General features: G+C 32.6%; 1 protein-coding gene across 2 annotated transcripts in view; it reads left to right on the top strand.

Moving 5' to 3' along the window:
* LOC114324296 (transmembrane protein 18) overlaps positions 1-20,113 on the top strand; it is a 105,477-nt gene that overhangs the window by 49,057 nt on the left and 36,307 nt on the right. The window lies entirely within an intron of this gene.

Consider the following 20,113-nt stretch of genomic DNA (forward strand, 5'->3'; position numbering starts at 1 on the left):
GTTGTTATTCAATATTTTTTAACCACTTTGTGGCACTTAGAACCTTAGTAATTCGCTTAGGAAATTATTTGTAACATACTTAAATCGTGTACCAAATTTCATTAAAATCGACCTAATAAATTTTGCATAATAAATTTGCAATCTAAATGTTTTTAAAAAAGTTCAAATTTTTTAAAATCTTTCTGAACAAAAATTAGACCATTTAGAAGTTTTGCTATTTTTTTTACATATAAAGAGGTGCTCTACCTATCTAATACACTTTACAGAATTAAAATCGGATTATTTAAGGGGCCCCAGCAATGTTTTAAATTTATAAACAATTTTTTGCTTTATAAACAAATAGCTTTGTTTAATAATAAAAAAATTAATTTTTAGCAATGCAAATAATTAAAACCGGTATAATTTGACTTAAACTTTTAAATGCTGTCAGCAGAATTGCTATTTTATTTTTTAATCAAACGTTATTCGCGTTCAAAAATTGCAATATCTCGATTTTTTGAAAGTTCCACCGCGTTTATCTCGAATACTATGCATCCTACGAAAAAACTTGTAAGAACATTTTTTGCTTAGAATTACCCAAGAAATACAAAAAAAAATGTTTTGTTTTGCGAAAAATCGATTTTATGTAATTCCTCAAGTTCTTTGTTTATAACAATCTTATTGAGATCCGGATCAACTGTTACCCAAAAAATTCGTGTTCTACGGGTCAAAATACATAAAAAACTTGGGTAAGTCCATCTAAATAAAGGAGCCCGTAGCACCCCTTCCTGGCCACAGCACTAATTTGTTTATAAGCCAAAAAATTGTTTATAACTTTAAAACATTGCTGAGGCTGCTTAAATAATCCGATTTCAATTCTGTAAAGTGCATTAGATAGATGGAGTACTTCTTTATATGTAAAAAAATTGACAAATCTTTGTATGTTCTAGTTTTTGTTGTGCAAGATTTTAAAAAAATTTTAATTTTATTAAAAAAGTTTAGATTGCAAAATTATTATGCAAAATCTAGTAAGTCAATTTTAATAAAATTTAGTGTACGGTTTTAGCACATTACAAAATGTTTCTAAGCGAATTAGGAAGGTTCCAAGTGTAACCTAAGTGATGGAAAATCATTGAATAAGGACAGGCTTGTTTTGCCCCCTTATTTTATATTTACATATTGCTATTTTGAAGCAAGGGTGATAAATTAAGAAATTTTTAACCAATCGCATCTTATAGAAAATTTAATTATCTTTGTTTTATTCCTATAGGACTTTGTTCTAAAATGAATAGTTTTTAAGTTATAAGCAAAAAAAGTAGAAAAAAAAAGAAATTTTTTGAAATTTTTAAATATTTTATTTTTTTTATTAATGTTCCGGGAATATTTGAGAAGGAGCATAAATCAATTATTATTAACAAAGTTATCACCTAACTTTATCCGCAAAAATCTGCCACCTCTCACATCCACCTAAAAACAGATCCTTACTGGTCTAGTAGTAGCGAGGACCGAGTGACTGCGTGTCGCTGTTCAACCGTGCCGCATTGAAGTGAAGTGCGTTGTCTCCGTGTCGGGATATATGGCTATGTTGATTTAACCTAGCGAGATTGTTATTGTATATATTGTATTGTTTATCATATCATTTTAATATTTCTATTATGTTCGGATGGCAGTAAGAAGTGTAATATTGCTTTTCATTTGCAGAAAAAAAGAAATATATTTTATTTTATTCATTTTAAACTGTATATAATCATCTTTAATATATTTACTTTATTTTTAACCTGTGTTTTACTGAGTCTGTCGTCTTGAAAGAGCTGCCCGTTACAAAGAATCGAAAATTATGGTGCACAGTAAGTGAGATTTAGTTAAGAGGATCGGTACGTATTTTCGGCTGCAATGCTAATCAAACGGGGATTCATTTTTTTCGAATCCTGAGAAAACTAATAAGTATTTTTGAAAAATTTAAACGCAGAATGAAAGATTACGTTATTAGCGAGGGCCGAAAGTCCCTGAGAACTTCTATAATGTTTATTTTAATAAGTTACAGGGGTGAAAAACTAAGCGAAAATTTAGTGTGATTTTTAATTTCAAATATCTCATTCAAAATAAACTTTTTATTTATTCTAAGGGACTTTCGGCCCTCGGTAATAATTCAGTCTTTCATTCTGCGTTTAAATTTTTCAAAAATATTAATTGGTTTTTTCAGGATTCGAAAAAAATGAACACAATGCCGTGGTAATATTTTCCAAATCTATCTTTGTCTTACAACGCACTCAGCCGAATATAATATTGTCAGCATATATTGTCAGTCAGACACTGACAATCAGTGACAATTTTAAATATTTGACATTGCATCGGGAATATGTTGAGTTATTAATTAAATATTACTGATATATAGTGTATTTGATAAATAATTGATTTAAGACGTGAACTTAATAAAAAGTTATTTATTGTGTATTATTTGTGGAAGATCCAAGCAGAGAATACATCAGGATAATATATTGTGTGATCCAAGTATTTTGTTGTTAAAGATGTTCAAAATTGTAAGCGTTCCATAACAATATATTATTAAAAAATCACTTTAACACTTTTCCTCTTTTCTCGATTGAGTATTAGTCTTTGTTGTACAAATAAATTATTACAATCACTGAATACATAGTTAGTGAACAAATTGTCACATTTATTAACTGAATTAATAATTTGCAATTATAAAAATAACGGTTATCCAAGAACATTCAAAACCCATCTCTTTAAATTAATGATGACATTTTCAAGTGGAATGACATTCTAGTAATGTTTACATATCCATAGCAGTGTGAATTTTACTACACGTAATTTGCCGTGTAAAGACAAAAAAAGTAGGAATACACGTAAAATATTTGCGAATTATGTACCCATAGCCTTAAGAGGATCGGTACGTATTTTCGGCTGCAATGCTATTCAAATGGGGATTCATTTTTTTCGAATCCTGAGAAAACTAATAAGTATTTTTGAAAAATTTAATCGCAGAATGAAAGATTACGTTATTAGCGAGGGCCAAAAGTCCCTGAGAACTTCTGTAATGTTTATTTTAATAAGTTACAGGGGTGAAAAAACTAAGAGAAAATTTAGTGTGATTTTTAATTTCAAATATCTCATTCAAAATAAACTTTTTATTTATTCTAAGGGACTTTCGGCCCTCGGTAATAATTTAGTCTTTCATTCTGCGTTTAAATTTTTCAAAAATATTTATTGGTTTTTTCAGGATTTGAAAAGAATGAACACAATGCCGTGGTAACATTTTCCAAATCTGTCTTTGTCTTACAACGCACTCAACCGAATATAATACTGTCAGCATATATTGTCAGTCAGACACTGACAATCAGTGACAATTTTAAATATTTGACATTGCATCGGGAATATTTTGAGAAATTGATTAAATATTATTGATATATAGTGTATTTGATAAATAATTGATTTAAGACGTGAACTTAATAAAAAGTTATTTATTGTGTATTATTTGTGGAAGATCCAAGCAGAGAATACATCAGATATATCCTGTGATCCAAGTATTTTGTTGTTAGAGATGTTCAAAATTGTAAGCGTTCCAAAATAACAACATATTATTAAAAAATCACTTTAACACTTTTCCTCTTTTCTCGATTGATTATTAGTTTTTGTTGTACAAATAAATTATTACAATCACTGAAAAGATAGTTAGTGAAAAAATTATCACATTTATTAACTGAATTAATAATTTGCAATTATAAAAATAACAGTTATCCAAGAACATTCAAAAGCCATCTCTTTAAATTAATTATGACATTTTCAAGTAGAATGACATTCTAGTAATGTTTACATATCCACACCAGTGTGAATTTTACTACACGTAATTTGCCGTGTAAAGACAGGAAAAGTAGGGATACACGTAAAATATTTGCGAATTATGTACCCATAGCCTTAAGATTTGTTGGTGCAACCTGGTATTAAAAAATCTTCATCTGTAGCTAAAAAGTTGATTTTTGTAATTTTACTAAATATAATTGGTTAAAACAAGTTGAGACTTCAGAAACTTTGGATTTGTTTAAAGGAGATAATATCTTTGAAGAAGATTTCGCAAAGAAACCCAATCAGAACAATTTCGAACTAGGGTAGTCTCACACTCTGGTCTATTTACATGCTTTTTGTATGCTGTAGCATCTTCCGGTGACGACTTTTTTGTAATTTAGTTATAATTTGAACTAGTAGTTAGTTACATAGCAGGACTAATTACAAACGTTAAGTTGATCAAGGTTTTTCGTTGATTGTAAAATGCTTCAAAGTTCACTGGAATAAATATGTATGCGGAATTTTAAGTGGCATTCTCGATTCTGTTGTCATTTTTTTTTTTTTGTAAATATCGTGACTGTAAGTTTGTAGTTTGCATTTAAAAGGAAAAGTTAATTGTATGGCTTAAGGTTGTCATTACTTAACAAAGCTTAAAAATTGATATGTATTGAGATTTATAACAAATAAAACAATGAAACTTTTGTTTTAAAAATGTTTTTTGTTCATAATTGCCCATGAAAGATTTAACAAATTAGTATTAGTGCTATCGAAACAAAAATCGTATAGTTCTGCAATCAAACTAAAAGAGTCCTTAATATCAGCTCAGCGGAGTACTATTATTGGAAATGTGTACTTAAGTAAACAAGATATCGTTCCATAAAACATGTAGATCCCTTGTTGATAGAATTTCCCTCTTAATGATCCTTTAATGACCCTCTTATTTCGTTTATACCGGTATAATTATTGAAATATAATGTGGACCTATAGAAGAATTATGAGGGTTTCCTGGGTAGATAGAGTTACGAACAACGAAGTATGTACTAAGAAGAATAGGTAAAGAGAAGGAAGTTGAACTTACAATTAAAGAAAGAAAACTACAGTATCTCGGACATGTGATGCGGGTCGAGAAGTATGGCATCCTGCGAATCATAATGCAAGGAAAGATAGGTGGCAGAAGAAGCATCGGAAGAAGACGAATTTCATGGCTGAAGAACCTGCGAGAATGGTTTGGATGCAGCTCAAAACAACTATTTAGAGCTACTGCCTCAAAAATTAAAATAGCTATGATGATTGCCAACCTCCGTAGCGGAGATGGCACCTGAAGAAGAAGGTACATATAATTAAAAATGGAAATAAAAGCCTTATTAGTAAGGCTTATTGGTAGTGTAGACAGGTCGTAGAAGAAGGTCATGGTTGCGGAATTTGAGAGAGTGGTTTGGCTGCACCACTAATGAACTTTTTAGGTCAGCTGTAAACAAGGTCAGGGTAGCCTTGATGATTTCCAATCTCCGATAGGAGTGGCACAAGAAGAAGAAGAAGAATTGGTAGTGTAGTTACCATCCATTTCCGTCCAATAACGTTTATCGTCGTTCTCTTTGCCTTTATCCCTGAATGAGCCTGTCTAAGCGCCTCACTCCAGATCTTCTTTGGTCCTTTTCCAAAAGGAGTATCAATCTTGTGAGATGCAGTGTCGTCTAGGCTTTGGATGGGCAGCATTTGGCAAGATGCGACATATTCTAAAAGGAACGATACCGATTTGCTCGAAGAAAAAAGTTTACAACAAATGCACACTACCGGTAATAACATATGGTTCCGAAACCATAACTTTGACTAAACATTCTGCAAATAAATTAAGAATAACTCATAAAATAATGGAAACAGCAATGTTGGAAATAACAAGAAGAGGTATGGTACCAAATAGGATAGTGAGAGAGGGGACCAGGGGACCAAAGTGACAGATGTCATAGAAAAAATTGCACAAGCCAAATGGAGATGGGCTGGACATGTAACACGTTTAAATGATAATAGATGGACCAAAAGACTCATAGAATGGAGACCTAGAGAAGATAAAAGACACCGAGGTAGACCACCAAAAAGATGGATGGATGACTTGGAGAAAACAGTGGGAAATTGGATACAGAAAGCACAAGATAGAGAACCATGGAAGAACATGGAGGAGACATATAGCCAACAATGGATGCAAGAAGTTGAGGAATGAATGAATGAATGAGTCCGTGTAACTGTCTAGTGACTAATCTTGCACCGCCAATCCTGGAATGTATTTCTTCGTTAGTCCCTGCTTTTGATATTATTTAGACTCCCTAGTATTAGAAAGTTTTAGTTGGTTTTATAGTTCCCATTTCAATTTGTAGGCTTTCTGGTTTTTCTCTTGCAAGAAAGTACTTGGTTTGTTGTATATTTATTATGAGGCCCCACTTGGTGTACTTCTCTTCCAGTTTTCTAAGCATTTAGTCCATGTCGCTCTCGTCTTTAAATTTATACTACTAAACAAAACAAACAATTTCTGTGAAGAATATGGACTAAAAATGAATATAAAAAAGACCAAATACATGATAATAACTAAGAAAACAAACATACAAACATACATTTGGGAAATGTACCGATAGACAGGGTTGATAAATGCAAATACCTAGGAACCTGGATTTCAGAGAAAAATTATCAAACAACAGAAATAAGGACCAGGATAGAAATAGCAAGAAATGCGTTTGCAAGAATGAAAACAGTTCTCTGCAACAAAGACCTTAGCTTAGAACTGAGAGTAAGAGCTTTGAGATGCTACGTGTTCTCGATACTACAATATGGACTTGAAAGCTGGACATTAAAGCCAGAACACATAAATAAGCTACAGTCATTTGAAATGTGGTGTTACAGAAGGATGCTTAGAATAGCATGGACACAGAGGAAAACGAACACGGAAGTACTGCGAGAAATGGTAAAGAATGCGAAATTATAAACACAATAAAAATAAGAAAGTTACAATATCTGGGACACGTAATGAGGGGACCGCGATATGAAATGCTAAGACTGATAATACAGGGAAAGATAAGAGGCGGAAGGAGTATAGGAAGAAGGAGAGTGTCATGGTTAAAGAATTTAAGGGACTGGTTTAAATGCAGTTCTATAGAACTCTTTAGAGCAGCGGTGGATAGAGTAAAGATAGTGATGATGATATCCAACCTCCGATTAGGAGACGGCACTTGAAGAAGAAGAAGCTCTCGTCTTTCGCTAGAATAGCTTGGTCATCAGCGAAGTGTAGGTATAGGGTACAATATCTCGTCTTCGAATGTGATGTCCATATTTCATCACTTTCTTCTACATACTGAGAGCGCGTCATTCAGATATATTTTGCCGAGTGTAGTAGTTGCTATGCAACAGCCTTGCTTTAGGAACTTACTAATAGGAATTTCTCCAGTTAATTTGTTTCCAATTTTAATGTTTACCGTCATATTTTTGTAAAGCTGTTGTACTGCTTGTACATATATATTTTTTGCTTATTTATTGTTTTTCTATTGCTACTCAGAGCATTAAAAGTGGTACACTATCGTATGCCTTTGTCAGGTCAGATCTATAAAAACTACATGAGTTGAAAGGTTGAGGGCTAATCTTTTCTCAATAACCTGCTCTACAGAAAATATGCTGTTCATAAAGGATCTGCCTGCACGAAAGCCATTTTGTTCTTCTGCATCTGTCATCTTTTTGTCAATTTTCAAGCAAAAAGAATTTCATGATAAACATATCAGCAACCATGGAAAAAGTTAAAAAAAATATCCAAATAAAATTCCTTCCTTTTTGACCATTATATTTAGTTCAGAAAGCCACTGCACATCCGCTCGGAAAAATATTCCGATTCGGATTTTATGCACAATCTTACTCAAAAAGGACCCCTTTTAACAAATTTGCATGTTGCCAGGACCAAAATGGGTCAAAAATTTTTTAAACGTTTTTGTTTCCTAAAGGTTTTTTTTTGCATGGAACAAAGTTTTTTAGGTTTTTTGGATCATTCCAAACAGAAAAGATCTTTAGTGACTTTTCTCTAAAGTTTATAGTTTTTGAAATATAAGCGATTAAAAATTGTAAAATTGCGAAATCGGCCATTTTTAACCCTCAGAAACTATGTGAAACACTGAAAATTTGTATGTTACCAAGGTAGGTAGCTATTCGTTAAACATCGATTGATGAAATCCCGAAGAGTTTTTTGCAATACAATATTCAAAACTCATTTGTTTTTTAATTGCTAATCAAGCGTGCGCGATACTATTTTCCACCGTTGCATGTGTATATAGTATGGTGCAAATGAAAGGAATAAATTCGTTATTTCGTAAACCGGCGACATTAAGGAAAAATCCCGAAACAGGTCGATTTTTATTTTTAAGTTATGATATTGTGGCATATATGGTATACTAGTGATGTCATCCGTCTGGGCGTGATGACGTAATTGATGATTTTTTTAAATGAGAATAGGGGTCGTGTGGTAGCTCATTTGAAAGGTTCTTCAATTATGTATTCAGTAATAACATTTACATAATTATTTATACAGGGTGTCCAAAAATTTTTATTAAATTAAATTATTTGATAAAAAAAGAAGTAGAAGGACACCCTGTATAAATATTTATATTACTGAATAGAGAATTGAAGAACTTTTCAAATGAGCCAGCACACGACCCCTATTCTCATTTAAAAAAATTCATCGATTACGCCATCACGCTCAGATGGATGACGTCACTAGTATACCATATATGCCACAATATCGTAACTTAAAAATAAAAATCGACCTGTTTCGGGATTTTTCCTTAAAGTCGCCGGTTTATGAAATAACGAATTTATTCCTTTCATTTGCACCATACTGTCGGTGGAAAATAGTGTCGCGCACGCTTGATTAGCAATTAAAAACAAAGGAGTCTTGAATACTGTATTGCAAAAAACTCTTCGGGATTTCATCAATCGATGTTTAAAGAATATCTACCTACCTTGGCAACATGCAAATTTTCAGTTTTTCACATAGTTTTTGAGGGTTAAAAATGGCCAATTTCGCAATTTTTCAATTTTTAATCGCTTATATGTCAAAAACAATCAACTTTAGAGAAATGTTACTACAGACGTTTTCTGTTTGGAATGATCCAAAAAACCTAAAAAAAACTTTGTTCCGTGCAAAAAAAAATAATTTTAGGAAAAAAACAAAAAAAAACGTTTAAAAAATTTTTGACCCACTTTTGGTCCTGACAACATGCAAATTTGTTAAAAGGAGTCCTTTTTGAGTAAGATTGTGCAAAAAATCCGAATCGGAATATTTTTCCTAGCGGATGCGCAGTGGCTTTCTGGACTAATTAGTAATAAAACTTCATTACTTTCTATGCGAAAGTGACTAATAGCGACTGGTTTTCTTACATAACAATTAAATATGCATCATCATATTTTTATCTATTATCCAACTGCGGAATCTCGATGATCATGTATACTCGTTAATAATTAGTGGAATGTTATTTCAAATTCATGTTTATCATTATTATAGGAAAAAAACTATGTGCACTTGTAGACAAAAGTATTGATCTACGAATTTAGGTACAATTATACAAAGCACAATACTTTTGTGTGTAATTTTTGTGTAGGTATTTTTGTTTATTGTTTTGTCAATATTTCTACCAAAGAACAAAACTTAACAAACAAAAGCATAACTCGTTGGTTTATTTATATACCTTAACTGTATTTTAGTTATGATATTCGTATTTGTTTGTACATACTTTTAATTTACTCTAATCTCTAATCATTTGTGTTGGTTGGAACGAAGAAATAATACAAGAAATAGAGGAAAGGTTTCTAAAAAAAATTGTCGTTTTATCAAGAAGTTTAAAAAACTGAAAGGGATACCCGAATTACAATTCATACATAGTGTGACCAACTCCTATTTAGTCAAATTCGGGACACGGCTGAAAAAATACCTGAAATCCGGGACTTTTCAATGAAAATCGGGTCAGTTTTTTTAATATAGAACTTTCATAATATCATCATTTTATTTATTAAACATTTTTATGTTGATAAAGATATTTTTAATGGGGTTAAACCACAATAATTGGTTGTAATGACTATAATTAAAATACAGAAACGAAAAAAAAGTTCACAGTTTTAGTTTTTGTAGAACTATAATACCAAATACCATGATATGCAGCGTTTTGGATGTGGTATTAATATTCTTCTTTTTCTTCTTCAGCCTTCAGAAATCCAACTTTGGACATAGCCTCCCCCAATTCAATCCAGTGTTGTATATTTTGCGCCACGTGTATCCAGTTGTGTCCTCCAAAGTTCTTTATGTCATCAGCCCATCTCATTTGTGTCCTTCCTTTGCTTCTTCTTCCTAACCACGGTCTCCATTGTTGTATTTCATGATTCCGTCTTTTATCCTTCAGTCGGGCATTGTGTCCTGCAAAGCTCTATTTTAATTTGGCAGCATGTTCTCCTGCGTCTTTTACTTTGGTTTTGTTTCTAATCCATTTATTTGTTTTTTTATCTATAAGCCTCACCCCGAGCATTGATCTTAATATTACACTCTCGAAATTGTCCAATTTTTTTCGTCCAACCAATTCAGTTTGATATGAATTCTTAGAAGAATATTCAAAATTTCAAAATAGAATTTTACCAAAACATTGAAAATTCGGATGGCCCGGAAGCCTGGTCCGGGACGCCCGGACACGACTTCGTAATTAGGGCTATGTCCCGGATTTTTCGGGCTAGTTGTTCACACTATTCATACATGAAAAAAGAGGATAAAACACTCATGAGTGAAAAAAGATCGACGATGGGTATAAGGGAGAGACATTTTAGTGAACTGCTGAATGGGCAAAATACAGATGAGAATGAAAATTTACTTATAGACGATGATGGCTTAATAATAGAAATAGAACTGCCTAGTGAAGGAGAGATTAAAAGTATAATCAATGGGCTCACAATGACAAAATACCGGGAGAAAACAAAATAGCTGCGCAAATGCTAAAGAATTGAGGGCAGAACTACAATAATGGATGTAATATAGAAGTATCAAAAGAATATGGAAACAGGAAACTGTGCCCAAAGATTGATGCTGCATATACAAAAAGAAAATTACAGAAGTGTTGCTTTGTTGCATACTTGTTACAAGGTATGAGCGGTATGAAAACGGCGCTATACAATGATTTAATGACTACAAACAATGGGCTAGGTGCGACTAAGTACAAGCCAAAAAAAGAAGTAGTATAAAACGAATAAGGTGCAGATGACCGTTATTATAACAGAGTACTTCCAGAGAAGAAATAGAAAAAAGTCTGTAAAGCAAAAATTATAGTATCAGATGATTCGTTAACACTGAGCTGGTATATAATCTGCACACACATTATGGTAGGGGAACCCAAGCGGGGATTTTTGCAGTTACTCGAGCGCGTCGGATTATCACATGAGGAGAAATCTTGTACCCTGTAAATATACCTCTACCATATATTGGCTCTTAATACTATCATAATCTATCTTAATCTATCGTTAGTACTCAAAATTGTCAGATTAAGATAATAATAATAATAATAATAATAATAATTTAGTCGAACGGGAGATTCATAACGATGTTGTAATTGAAGATCAAGTCCCCAATGAAGTGCATGAGCAGATTCCTGAGCTTGCCATACAAGAAACTCAACCTGACAATACAGAGCAGGAAAACAACGAGCTACATGATAACCTAGTAAGCGAAATGGCACGTGCTGTACAAGAGTTTAATGGAACAAACCCACTTAGCAGACCACCGCTACCACGAATAAACTCTTGTAAGAGACTAGGTGTGCTGTTACAAATTGTGAACACTGAAGTCCTACCCAATTATGTCGTAGAAGCCCACACATTAGAGTATCTGCACATGCTAATCTACTGTGCAGCAACGGCAATTGCTAATGTAATGGGCATTAAGATCAGAACACGATAGGGTACTAATAACGGAAGGACTGGTAGCAGAATTGCACCCTGGGAAAAAAGACTGCTCGGAAAGATTGAATTGCTGCGTAGGGATATTGGTCAAGTCACAGAATATATACGAGGTGTAAGAAGTACAAGAGTCATCAGGAGAGCTGAAGAAATAATACGGAATACTGCAAGACACTCAAGATACGATCCAGAAAACAACACAGCTCAACAGTGCCTGGATACATTAAAACAAAGACTCTCAGTTTATTCAGGATGACTAAGAAGGTACAAAGTGAGTAACAACCGAAAATCCGACAATGCCCTTTTTGAGACTGCTGAGAAGGCGTTCTATCGAAAACTCAATTCCACCGTAGGAAATCTCGATAAGTCTTATCCAAGCCAAGAAGAAATTCATGAGTTTTGGGGAAATCAACTTTCCACACCAGCTGCTCTTAACAACAATGCTGGATGGATATAAGATACGGCACAGAACTGCCAACACTACGTTACTACCCTTTACGAACCCTTCACTACTGAAGAAGTCTCAAATATCATCAACGAGCTTCATAACTGGAAATCTCCTGGACCAGACGGAGTTCAAAACTTTTGGCTCAAGAAGTTTTGGAGTGTTCATGAATGCTTATCAACACTAATTAATCATGTTATTTCTAATCCACAGGATATACCATCATTCCTAACTCAGGGAACCACTTATTTAATACCGAAGGATCAAAATAACACCCAAGATCCAGCAAAATACCGCCCAATTACTTGTCTTCCAACTTTGTATAAATTGGTCACATCCTGTGTAGCCCGGCGTATCTACCAACACTGTGCTTTGAACAATATCATAGAGCCTCAACAGAAAGGATGCGCTAAGGGTTCCATGGGTTGCAAAGAACAACTTATCATCGACTCAGTCATTTCTAATCAAGCATATTCCAAAAAGAGGAACCTATTTACTGCTTTTATAGATTACAAGAAGGCCTTTGATTCAGTGCCGCATGAATGGCTTATAGATATATTGAGAATATATAAAGTCGATGATAATATAGTGACCTTTTTACAACATATAATGACAGAGTGGAAAACTAGAATTCATCTTCAAATACCTGGTGAAAGTAACATCGAAACTGAAAATATCGCAATCAGCCGGGGCCTGTTTCAAGGAGATTCGTTGAGTCCTCTGTGGTTCTGTCTAGCTATGAACCCACTATCTCAGCTATTGAACTCCACAGATGCAGGTTTTAGCATCAAAAATAACAACAATGTGGTGGCGAAGCTCAATCATTTATTGTACATGGATGATTTGAAATTAATGGCTTCCACTCGAAACCAACTCGACGAGATGCTAAAAACTGTAGAAACTTTTTCTAATGATATTAGTATGCACTTCGGACTAGACAAGTGCCGTATTTTAAATATAGTCAGAGGAAAAGTACAGCCCGGGGGATTCGATATGCAAAATGGCCAGAACATCGAGGCCATGGGTGAAAGCGATATGTATAAATATCTTGGAGTAAAGCAAGCGCGGAAAATTGACCATAAACAAATGAAAACAGAGATAACTACTGAGTTTATACGAAGGGTAAAACAGCTGCTTCGCTCACACCTTAACAGTAGAAATTTGTTTAAGGCACTAAACACCTACGCATGTTCCGCGTTTAGCTACTCATTTGGTATTGTTAAGTGGACAAAAACAGATATAGAAGCTCTACAGCGAAAAGTACGAACACACCTCACAAAGGCACAAAAACACCATCCTAAAAGTGCAGTAGAAAGAACAACATTACCACGGAATCTAGGAGGAAGAGGACTTATGGATATAGGTGAGCAATTAGATAAACAAATTGCTAATTTAAGAACTTATTTTCAGATGCAGGCTGAGACATCTACTCTACATCGCGCTATCTGCGCAGTAGATGACACAACACCGATCAAACTGAGGGAACCAGAAATGCGCATAAACCACCTTACTAAGGACGAAAAAGTGCGCGCCTGGATGGGTAAACCTCTGCACGGGCGACATCCCAATGAGGTCAGCCAAGATTATGTCGACAATATAGCGTCGAACTACTGGTTGACATCAGGAAAGATGTTCCCTGAAACGGAGGGTTCATTACTGGCCATTCAGGATCAGGTTATACCAACCAAAAATTACCTGAAATATATCATCAAAGACCCTCAGGTTCAAAACGACAGATGCCGATATGGATGTCAAGCCCAAGAAACCATCCAACATCTTACAGGGGGCTGCCAGGCATTTGCTGCAACTGAATACAAGGAACGGCATGATGCAGTGGGAAAAATCCTTCATCAAGAGATAGCTATCAAGCTGGGACTTCTCCAAACAGACCACCTCCCGTATTATCAATACGTCCCTGAGAGTATGCTTGAGGATGGCAACTACAAGCTATACTGGGACCGCACTGTGCTCACAGACCAAACAGTGGCACATAATAGACCAGATCTCGTACTAGTTAATAAACTAACAAGACAAACAACACTAATTGATTTGGCGATACCTAACAACAATAATCTACGTAGTAAATTTACTGAAAAAATCGCCAAATACAGAGATCTAGAAATTCAAATACGAAGGCAATGGAGAATGGAAAGTACCCAGACGATACCGATTATTATTTCTACTACTGGAGTCATTCCGAAGACCCTCCTCGAAAGCATCAAAAAGCTGGGTCTGAATGAACATCTTTATAAGACCATGCAGAAAGCTGTACTACTCGCGACGGCCAGATGCGTACGAAAATTTCTGGGAGATACACCTGCATTCCAAGTCACCTAGGGCTCGATAACACGAAAAGAGTCCCACCAGAGCTCAATCCTTTTGATACCGTAGGTATCTGGGATCAGTCAATTTTCCCCTTAGAGGGAGTGTGAGCCGTATGGCTAAATCTGGATAATTTATTCAACAATAATAGGTACAATCTTTTTAGATATTTACAGCTAAAGTGAATAAATTAACCCGAAGGTCTCCGAGAGGTGTGGATACACCTGTTTCGGTAAATAGGATATAAAATAATAACATATTAACGTAAATAACATAAATAGCAATATAATACAATAAATAGATAGGTACGTTTTTTTTTAATTGTAAATACACAGTTATGTTTTAGTAAATATGATACGTAGAATAAATAATATAATGAAAACAATAAAATAAATACTTAGTTTAACAATAAAGCACGAATAATTAATTTTTTTTAACAATTATGTATGGCTCAATTAGTTAGTAATATTTTTGAAGAATGGTGTATATACGCATGTTTTATTAAATATGATAAAAATAAGCAAAATAAATCAGTTTAAAACAATATAAAATTTGAAATATAGGTATAAAAATTGGTAGTGATTCTAAGAGTTTCATTTATTTTTTTGTTTTTTAATGTATGTAAATTTAAGCTACTATAATGATGTCACAAAAATTTCTTGTTTGTTCCATCAGAAATGATTTTAATTTCTTTTTAAATAGAAGAACATTCTTAGTATTTTTGATATCACTGGGGATATGATTATATATTTTTGGGGCTAGAAATAGAAAACTTCTTTGACAGAAGGACTTTGTCATTTTCGGAATCATATAAAGGTGTTTGCCTCTTGTATCATGCTCATGTGATGGTAAATTGTTGTCTGTTTTCATGGTGTGATATTTTAAAGACACACAAAGAAAGTATAACTGTTTCAAGTCAAAATATATTACTATCCTTATATAATCTATCTGTAGAGTAGGTGTATGGTTTAGACATAATAATTTTCAGAAATCTTCTTTGTATGATTTCCAGTGGGAGAATGTGTGTTTTTAGGGCGCTTCCCCAAGCCAGTATACTATAACGGAGATGACTTTCTACTAGTCCGTAATATAGTGTGCGAAGGTATATATTAGGTATGTGTTTTTTAAGATGTTTAAACTTATACAGGATAAACTGTAGCTTTTTAATGATATATTTAATGTGAAAGTCCCATTTTAGATGTGTATCTATAAAAACTCCTAGATATTTAACATTTGTTACGGGTTTAATATAAAAATTTTGTTTATTATGTGATATTTGAAGGGGTTTGAAAAGATCAGTGGTCAAGTTAGAGTTAAATATTGGTAGATAAACAGTTTTCTTAAAATTGATTGTTAGTATTTTGTAGTCAAACCATTCTTTTATTAGTTGTAGATCACATTCTGCTTTTGTTTTTAATTCATACCAATTCTCAGCATCATAAATAATAGCTGTATCATCAGGTATTATTATATCATTATATTATATTATCAGTATACCTATATAATAGGTCTGGATCCCGCGTATGAAAAAAAAGTTGATTAATAGCAAGCTGAAAATTTGTTAATAGCTTAAGGGTGTCTAGTCGGACAAACTTTGATATATGGGAACACTGGAACAGGGGAAGTTTTAATTGTGGAACAGGTTAAAAATTTGGAACGGTCAGACCACGAAAACGGCACATGTATTTTGTCCGACAGAACAGACTTAAATTCTCCGAACAGAGATTAAACTCTCATGCAAAAACAGACTGCTATTTATCACCAAATGGGCGTTTTAATGAGTGGAACATGTAGAATATGTCAAATGACAGGAATTATGACAGGTGATAAATAGCAGTCTGATTTTTGCATGAGAGTTTAATCTCTGTTCGGAGAGTTTAAGTCTGTTCTGTCGGACAAAATAAATGTGCCGTTTTCGTGGTCTGACCGTTCCAAATTTTTAACCTGTTCCACAATTAAAACTGCCCCTGTTCCAGTGTTCCCATATATCAAAGTTTATCCGATTAAGCTATTAACAAATTTTCAGCTTGCTATTAATCAACTTTTTTTCATACGCGGGATCCAGACCTATAAGTTAAGTTAAGTACATGCAAAACAGTGTATATTTCAAACATCTGACGATTTAAGCGGGGCCTAAGGAAATGCGAGTCACAAAATTTCACAAAGCAAAAAGCGAATATTTCGCGAAATCAACTTCAAATCCAAAAACTAAAAAATACGTGTTCAATATTTTTCAAAAATCTATCGAATGATACCAAACACGACCCCAACGGAGAGGGGTGGGGGTAAATTTAAAATTTTAAATACAAGCCCCGCGATATTTCTCGAAATGAACATCAGATCGAAAAACTGAAAAATACACTTATTCAATATTTTTGAAAAATCCTATCGAATGACACTAAACACGACCCCCCCCCTGGGGGTTACTTTAAAATCTTAAATAGGAGCTCCCATTTCTTATCGCAGATTTGGATTCCTTACGTAAAATAAGTAACTTTTATTCGAGACATTTTTTCGAATTATAGATAGATGGTGCTATAATCGGAAAAAACGATTGTTGGGAAAGGAAAATTTAATTAAAAAATGGAAAATCCCCCACTTTAAGGAAAACTTAACTTAACCTTTTTTGGTTTTAGGATCTACTCTTCACAACCCAGTAGGTCCCCATAACGCTCGAGGATCTGCAAATTTAGCATACTTCCCTCACTACGATTAATAAAGTAAACAAAAAGTCCTAAAAATAAATTATTTAAAAAAATAATTTGTATGTATTTACGGATTATGAATGAATAAAATTCCATAACATTTAAAGTTGATTCTATTCAAATTCTGGACTTTACACCAACAATTGTATTTTGTATACATCGTACGATTTTATCAATGAATCATTAGACTGATAACAAAATACCCCGGTAATGGTTTAAGTAAAAAATTTAAATATATTTTTTTTTGTTTGTTAATTTAATAACAAATACAATAGCGAAATATTGTTCTCAAATTATTATCTTCAAAAACGTATTAAAAAATATTTATGATCTCCCTTAGTTCTTTGCCTCAGCATTCGTATGGTTTGCAAATTATAGAAACCGCGAAGGCGTTACCAGAAACTTGGTCTCAATAAAAATTTTATATTATTTTTAATTTTATTGAAGTAACACTTTCAATTTTAAAAGCAATATAATTAACGGATCACTTTGGTCTGTCATATTTACAAACAAGTCATTTTTGTAATAGTCTGGGCTGGTTATCGGAGAATAGGCCATTTTTGGGAAAAGTTATTTACCAGCAATTTTATTGCTGGAATCGAATTATAAGATCCTATATATTAATAATATAGGTATGCAAAGTCCTCAGATAGTGTGCTACTTTTTTTATAAACAAAATGGCGCCCGAAAATCGTGTTTTTTTCAATTATTGCTCTAGAACTCCGACGATTTTAACTTTACAACAAAAACACTCAAATAAAAATTCACCGTAATTAAATTCTGCATAGAGACGTGTTTTTCCCGATCTGCTCCGACGAAAATTTTCTTCGGAAAATGCGGGTTTTCCCAACAAAATCTTTAATTTTCAAATAAAGTTTTAGATAAGTAATTATTTACCAATAATTAAATAATTTGGTGACTTAAAAGCCTTCTTGGTTTAGATTATAGTTCCAGAAGCTGGCGAAAATTAAACGAATATTTTAGCAACAATTCAATTGTTAATTAATAATTTACGGTCGCAATAATAACCAAAATAATTATGATACACTGATCAAACTTTGAAATCTTATAAATATGAGATGCCTATTTAACATTTTGTCGACAAAATATAAATTTTTTATTTTTTTGCACAATCTTTAAATGTTTAAAAACAATAGTTATAAACAAATTAACGTTTCTCAGAAAGTTTTTATTATATTATAATTTTAAAAAATAGCTAAAATGTGCATTTCAAATATCTTGAAAATGAATGCTTTAAAACTTTTTTGCAACCATTTGCAAAAAAGTTATGAAACAGAAAATTAAACATACGATTACTACGGTGTTAATAATTTTTTTTAATTCTTTTAAAGCGTAGAAGTGAGTTTAAAGTACAAGCTAATTATTTATAAAACAATATCGATTATCAGCTTAATGGTTATATTTTAATTAAATATTATAAATATATTTTTTTGTAATTTACACGCGCGAATGTAGAATAATACAGTACCGTAGCTACCCGCCCACATATACAACTCGCGCGAGTTTAAGCGTGTCAGTCGCTTCGAGTGAACATTTTATCTCCGGCTCTGTATCAAGCCTACTTTCGCGCTAAAAATTACAAAAAAAAGTATTTTTAATCTTTGATTAAAATATAACCATTGCACTAATTTTTGACATTCTTTGTGAGTAATTAGATTGTACCATAGACTCACTTTTAAGCTTTGAAACAATTAAAACAAATTATAAACAATGGAGATATCGTATATTTATTTTACTGTTTTCTAACTTCTTTGCAAATAGTTGGAAATTTTTTTTAAAGCATTCATTTTCAAGACCTATGAAATACGCATTTTAAGTATTTTTTAAAATTAGAATATAATAAACAATTTCTAAGAAATGTTAATTTGTTTATAACAATTTTTTTAAACATTTAAAGATTATGCAAAAAAATGAAAAATTTATATTTTGTCGACAAAATATTAAATAGGCATCACACCGTTATAATCTTTCTAAGTTTGATCAATGTCTCATGATTATTTTGGTTGTTATTGCGACTGTAAATTGTTAATTAACAATTGAATTGTTGCTAAAATATTCGTTTCATTTTAACCGGCTTCTGAATTTATAATCTATACCAAAAGAGCTTTTATTTCACCAAGCTATATAATTATGGATAAATAATTACTGGCCCAAAAAATTTATTTGAAAATTCGAGATTTTGTTGAGAAAACCCACATTTTCCGAGGAAAATTTTCGTCGGAGTTAATCGGGAAAAACATGCCTCTATGTAGAATTAAATTGGGGTGAATTTTTATTTGAGTATTTTTGGTGTAAAGTTAAAATCTTTGGAGTTATAGAGCAATAATTGAAAAAAATACGATTTGTCGGCGCCATTTTGTTTATAAAAAAAGTAGCACACTATCTGTGGACTTTGCATACCTATATTAATAATAAATAGGATCTTATAATTCGATTAAAGCAATAAAATTGCTGGTAAATAACCTTTCTTTGTACTTAACTAATTAGACCAACGTATTATAACTATTTTTTTTTTAATTTAAAGATTATGCAAAAAAAAGAAAAATTTATATTTTGTCGATAAAATATTGAAAAAGCATCTCATCTTTATATTCTTTATAAATTTGATCAATGTATCATGATTATTTTGGTTATTATTGCGATCGTAAATTGTTAATTAACAATTGAATTGTTGCTAAAATATTCGTTTAATTTTCACCGGCTTCTGGAATTACAATCTATACCAAGAAGTCTTTAATGTCACTAAGTTATTTAATTATTGATTAATAATTACTTACCTAAAACTTTATTTGAAAATTATAGTTTTTGTTAGGAAAACCCGCATTTTCCGAGGAAAATTTTCGTCGGAGCAAATCGTGAAAAACATATCTCTATGCAG

This window comes from Diabrotica virgifera, chromosome 3 (genome assembly GCF_917563875.1).
Source record: "Diabrotica virgifera virgifera chromosome 3, PGI_DIABVI_V3a".
Classification (NCBI taxonomy): Eukaryota; Metazoa; Arthropoda; class Insecta; order Coleoptera; family Chrysomelidae; genus Diabrotica; species Diabrotica virgifera.